We start from the raw sequence: 6,929 nt of genomic DNA, 5'->3' as shown, positions 1-6,929 counted from the left end.
AAAAAAAAAAAAAAGGCGCAAACTGAATATTTAATATTATTGTCTTTTTTTCTAATTATGTCACAATTCATTTTATTTTATCTTATTGCTTATGTATGAAGCTTCTTATTGTACTGTTGTTTTATACGAATAAGTTCAAATGTATAATATTGTTACCAGAAAAAATGTTTGCAAGTCATTAATAGTTTCAGAATTTCACTCTCAACTCAAATGTATTGGTTAAAGTGAATTATCAGTTTGCAGATAGCAAAACAACAATTTTTAAGATAAATAAAGTAAAGGAATCTGAATTATAATAGATGTCTTCAATTTTAAATAATGCTTAATAGAATAGGTTAGGTAAAATTTGATATTAACCCCTAAGGGTCCAAAAATATTTAGTCTACTCTCTTCCAAGTTAACCAACTGTGGACTGAAGAGTTTGCAGTTGCATTAATAATTGATAATCATTAATTAATTATGATCAAATGTAACATAAATAATTATTATAATTACATAAATATTTGAAAATATGAAAATAACAAGGAGTGGTAAAAATTATAAAATGATTTTTACCATCATATTAGTGTCATTGGGCCCTGATGCAGTCTTGCTAATATTCATTGCATCGGTCCGTTATGGGTTAGTTAACATCGAAAATTTACTCATTTAATTCATTCAATAATCGAAAACTTTATTCAATTTATATCCATTTATCAAAAAATTAATTACAAATATTTACTAAATTATTTTACTGAATTATCATTTTCCAATTTAACATTTTAAATCATGAAAGCTTGTACTGAAATATATTAATCAAAAAATATATTTTTACATATAAGGACAAGGTATGTGAATATCAAAAAAATGGTTATGAATCTTATATGATTTTTGAATAAATGTATGAATTGTACAAATCTTTGAATCAGTTTTGAAAATTTTTCAACACTTGTAGTTAGTTGTGTCAGCTAGAATATTTTTAGTTAGTTGGTGAAAATGTAACTGAATAGTTAAAGTAATTGCATTTAATTGCTTTGACTTTCCTTATTCAGTCTCAAAAATAATGAGTACTTAACCTTCTTTAAATTAGTAGTTTGCTTTTTTTTTCAAAAAATGTTCAATTTTAATATGGGAAAATCAAAATGCCAAATTATTCATTTAAACCATTTGATGAAATTCAGCAAATAAGTTATTTTAAGTTTTGCTCATTTTTAAAACTGAAAAAAAAAGTACAACAAAAAAATAAAAATTAATAGCGTTGTATTAATGTCAAATATTCAATTTAACTAATTAGAAAAGTTCAGCAAATAAATTATGTCGAATTTTGCTAATATTATTTTAATTCTAAAATTAAAATACAAGTCGGATATTTTTTTTAGATTTTATAAATATATTTAAAAATTAATAACTCGTCCTCAAATGTATCTTATTAATATGTTTAGAGCAAAAATTTTTATTATTAATATAGTTTTGGTTGAAATACGCAAGAATAAAAATATTAAATGCTATATCTATAATTTAAATTCTTGAAATTTTCATTCTGATGATCACTGATTTGAATCAGTAAACACCGATTCCTGTAGATTTAAAGACTGGTTAAACTGAAATTATTCAATATACTTGGAATCAAATCCGAGATTTTAAAGTGCTAATCAGTTTGTTCAAATGAAATCTGCTTCATGCTGAGATTCCTTTGTTTCAAATTTTACTGGTTTATTTTTTCTACTAAAAATGAATTAAATTTCTGTTAGTGAATGCCGAAATTGACAGTTCTCACTGCTATTGAATAGAAATATTATGTGTGTTCCGATTAAACAACACAAGCAAGTTATCTTGAAAAATAGATATTTGAATAAATATTACTTTTCTTAGATTCTGAAACAAAGATTGATAAGTTGCGTCCAAAATAATGAATACAGAAATTTAGGAAAATTCTGTGTGATTTTCTTGTGCAAAGTATCTATTCAATTCCTCTGATTCAAAAGCCGTTTTTGAACTATTCTAATTTCTGAGATAGCTTCCAATACTAACAAATAGAGAAAATAATGTAAAAAGGAAATTTAGAAACATAAGTATTGAGATATCAAACTTTTGGTAACGAATCTTTTTAAGTGCCTTTTGTGTTTTCGCAATCTAAAATGAATCCAAATAAAGGCAGACCAGCATTTGCTCGAAGCAAAGAAAATTTCATTTTATCTTAAGTTTATAGTATAAAGAAAAAATTGTTACTATTTAGCTTCTGGGACATATTTAGCTGATTATATATAATTATAGTTTTACATTTAAAATCAGTTTTTATTAAAGAGCTGTGTATCGTATCCAATAACATCTCAACTTATTTCATCTTTTATAGGAAAATTATGTACTTCTTAAANAAAAAAAAAAAAAAAAAAAAAAAAAAAAAAAAAAAAAAAAAAAATTTTTTTTTTTTTTTTTTTTTTTTTTTTTTTTTTTTTTTTTTTTTTTTTTTTTTTTTTTTTTTATGAAGGAGAAAAAATATGAAAGGATGCATAGTTGTATTGATTTCTTATGACTTAAAGTTCTAATATTTAAAATTTTTATGCCCATTTAACGTTGAATTTAGTTGACGTGTTCAACCTATTTAGATTTGCATAACAAACAAGGGCAGTGTTGTACTTTAAAGGATTTCGTATGTTCTAAGTTTCGTATGTAAAATAGAAACAAAATATTAAAAAAAGTGAAGTGTGTTTTCATTTTTCACTTCTTAGACTTCTTTTTCTTTAAACGAAAACTTAATTTCAAGAATTTATTGGTTACTTTAACTTTAACTTTAGAAAAAACTTTAAATCTTTAAGAAATGAAATTAAAAATAAAAATTAAAGCTTTAAAACTTTTTTGATTTTATATAGGTAATAGTAAACCAATCTATAAATATCTATTTGCTTTTAAAAATTAAGATTTGTCTGCAGATTGTTCAGTTGCATTTTTAAAGACTATAAAGCTCAACAATTTTGAAATAGTCTTGAACTTTCAGATGTAATACTTAATGAATTGCAAATCCGTGCACTTTAAAATAAATTATTTAAATTCAGTACACGTTAGAGACAATTGAACTATTCATTTATAAATAATTTAATTCTATTTTCTAAAATAGTTTTTTTTAATGGAGACAATTATATTTTTGTTTTAAAATTATATTGGATATTTTTTTGTGAGAAACAATTTATAAATTTACTTATTTTTGCTCTTGTAATTTATGTCATAAATGTGAACAATGTTGGCTTTTGTTCCATAATATCTCACTTGCTATATGTCTTAAGGATCTCGTTTAAAAATTTTAAGGTTTTGGAAAATTGAAAAAAAAAGACTTTTTCAAATTCGTAACGAAAATGTTGACTTGAATTTAAGTAATAAAAAAATTAAATTATTTTTAAAAATTATGTAGCCAGAGGGGCTAACCTTCGCATTTATCCGTAATTATTACAATTTCATAATAAAATTAGAGTTTTATGTTTGAGTTCTAAATATTACGGCTTTTTTTTTCAGAATTTCCGTAATAATCAGTATGAAATACGTTTTTAACATCATATATCAGTTTAAAATCAGTAATAGTCAGTTTAATATTAGTTTAAAAATACTATATACAAATTTCAATTTAAATATTTAATGAAATTGCGATTTCATTTTTAAGAGTTCCTTATATTGAGGTTCGAAGTGAGATCTACTTCTTTTAAGGAACGAGGCTAAATGCTTGTCTGTTAGTCTACTTCAGGAATTATTTTTTTCTAAGGTTCATAGTTGAAGACACTTGTTCACATATCGCTGGTTCACATACAGTTTCGCCCGCGGATCCATCCCTAGTCTAAACCGCTTAAAACACTGGTTCGTGCATTTTTTCACACCTTTTATTTGAAGACACGCGGTTCCAACACCGATATCTTCAATTATCTCTGTGCTTTCCACGGTTCTTTCTGCATTCCAATCTTCAAAATTATTTTTTTATTCTCAAGCTTGAATCGAATAATTATTTTTAAGCACATCCTACACTTGCGGGAAACGAAAAGTTCTGTTTTTTTTTTTAAAGCAGGAAATGAAATAGAAATCTTAATTTTCTAATTCAATCTTAATTCAAGCCATTCCGAAACTTAATCCTTTTACCTTGTATAAAAAGAGCGTAAACTCAAATCTGAAATGCTGCAAGCGAAACAAGAAAAATCCAGGATAACAAAATAATGGAATTGAGGACTAGTTCTAAGTTTAACTAAAACTAGAACATTATATATTCTCAGTTATCTATTTAATTGTATCATTTAAAAATTAAGTATAAAGTTTCAGTGTTGTATAATTTGTAATTTAGTACTTTTATCTAAAAGTTACATCTTTTTTAATAGTAAATTTTTGTATAATTTTGCTATATATCAACGTTAAAATTGCACTAGTTTTCTTCTGTAAATGCATATTTTACTGAATTATCCTAATTCTTGTAGAAAGTTGGCAACTTTGGTATTCACTTAAAATATTGAATCTTGAGCTATTGGGAATTTTTGATATTTTCACATTTGTTTATTTATGTTTATTGTAAATTTCTTATCAATCAAAAAAAGTTTAGATCAGAGCCCTTCACTAATCAAAAAAAAAAAAAAAAAAAAAAAAAAAAAAAAAAAAAAAACAAAAAGAAGAAGAAGAAGACCAAAGCAGCGATGATTCATTCAATTCTGTGAATTAGATTTAAAAGTAAATTGGATTTGACTGTCAGTCCAAGTTAAGAAAATAGGTTTTCGTTAAGGAAACTTGAACAGAAGGTCTTTGTCCACCCGGGACATTTGATGATGATGACTACAGCTACTCTACCAAACAATTAACATCTACCGAAAAAGTGGTCAAAAGTTAAGATATTTGATTGAATAGTTCATAAAAATGTGCGACAATTAGTCTGCTCCTTAAGTTGCTGAAAATCTAAATAACTGAACGGATAACTGAAAATTCACAAATTATAGTTTAACATTTGGAATAACTACAGGTTAGTTAATGGTCAGGGTGGGTTAAGTCCACCCTACACCTTGGAAATGTGAAATTTCAGTAATTTGATCTTCATATAATTTTTAGAAGACAATAAATCTCTTCTAGCCCATCTAAGAAAATCTCAATTTTCCCCATTAGTGACTCCTTTGTTATTTCCACAAAAGATTTATTTTTCTCGCATGTTAATCCCCGGAGCTGGGAATGAAGGCATGCGTTGCAAATTATCTTCATGTTCTCCACTTTCAAACAAGCCGTTTGGTTTTACCCTCGAAAAGTTGCATTTTCCTAGAATTTGCATCTTTTCATTGTTTTCGTCCCAGAATCCATAGTGTGGATTGTTTATTTGCTTGAAATCTCGTTTTTTTTTTCTTCCTCATTTCTTAAAATTCCACGCATTTTTTTCTACTTACCGCTTTGCGATCTTAAAACTTGCTAAAATAGTTCTTTACGTTTCTTCTTCATCGGAACCTACGCATCTGATGACTTTGACTTACATTGAAAAAATTTTACTAAACTTAATTTAAAACTTTTTATTCAAATTAATATCATAAAAATGGATTTTGCATTTTGTGTAAACTAAAGAAAATATAATTTTACAATGAATGAATAATGACACTATCAATATGATATGTAATTTTATTTTATCTCCAATAATGTAGCTAGCTTCCAAAAAAATGTTATTTGAAGAAATTTTCTTTAAAATACTGAATTTAAAACCTGGATTTATTCTTTTATAAATTAGAGAGCACAAAGTCCTGCTCGCTACCAGTCGTCAATCTTGGAACTGCTTTCGTAGTCCTTTTCAGCTTGCTTTCCTTTGTCTTGTAAAGTGCCTTAGATATTATTCTTCCATATTTTGATATCACTACGAAGCTACTACCGATAAGGAGACTAAAAGTCAAGATGCTTGGTTGAATAGATATGGGTTCATAAATATGCCTGACTTTACAATACTAAGTTGAATTTTAAATGAAGTTTATGTTCGAAAGTAAGACTCCGTAGCTGCAAAAGATTATATTTCTACTGCCAATAAATTACAATAATAAAAAATGTAATTTTTTAAAAAGAAATAATCAGTTTTGGCGTATACATTAACTAATTTTCTCTTATTTAAAGTATATTGAATGTTACACTCCCTGCTCGCTATCACTAATCAACAGTTTGAGCAATTTATGTTAGGAAATTTAAAACAAAAATATTATATGCAAGTGTTTAGCAACTAAACATTGAAATTCATCTAAAAAAAGGCCTTATTTAGATTTCTTGTTTTTTATTTACTTCTTTACTTTTTTTGGTTTAACTTTAAATTTAAATTTTAAATTTCTAAAAGGCTGGGATAGCCTGGTTGGTAGGGATCATGTCCAAGAGGATTAAATGTGATTGTATCATTTGTCCAGTTTGCATAAAAAATTAAAAAAGAAACGACTGAAAAAAAGTTTATAAAAAAATAAAAAAAAATTTAAAAAAATAATAAAAAGACTAAAAAAAATTTTTTTTTAAAAATTAAAAAATTTTAAAAAAAGAAAAAAAATTTAATTGAAGAAAATGAAAAGAAAATTAAAATAATGCAAACTGAATATAATTGTTTTTCTTTTCTAACTAGGTTACCAAACAATTATATTTCATATTACCTGAAAGTTTCTAATTGTTCAGTTGTTTTGTAAGTTTTGTATGTAATTTCAAATGTTTCCTGAAAATTTCAATATGTTTGCAAGCATTGAAAATTGTAATATGTCTGATAGCATCAGCATTTTTTTTACTCTCAATTTAAATGCATTTATTCAATTAATTTTTACTCTTATAATATATAGGAATTTTTTTTTTCATAAGTTGTTAGAAAATAAATAATAAAAAAACATTCATATAAGAAGAGAAAAATAAGGAATAAAGAACATTTTACTTCATTTTCCATTACTAAAGTGTACATTTTTAATTTCCATAAACGTTTAATTTTTTAATAAAAAATA

The 6,929-nt window shown here is 25.2% G+C and overlaps 1 protein-coding gene across 1 annotated transcript in view; it reads left to right on the top strand.

The window, feature by feature from the left end:
* Positions 1 to 6,929, top strand: part of LOC122272569 (uncharacterized) — a 568,266-nt gene that overhangs the window by 229,956 nt on the left and 331,381 nt on the right. The window lies entirely within an intron of this gene.

The sequence above is a fragment of the Parasteatoda tepidariorum genome, chromosome 9 (genome assembly GCF_043381705.1).
Source record: "Parasteatoda tepidariorum isolate YZ-2023 chromosome 9, CAS_Ptep_4.0, whole genome shotgun sequence".
NCBI lineage: Eukaryota > Metazoa > Arthropoda > Arachnida > Araneae > Theridiidae > Parasteatoda > Parasteatoda tepidariorum.
The sequence above is the reverse complement of the archived record's forward strand: the minus strand, read 5'-3'. Positions and strand labels throughout refer to the sequence as shown.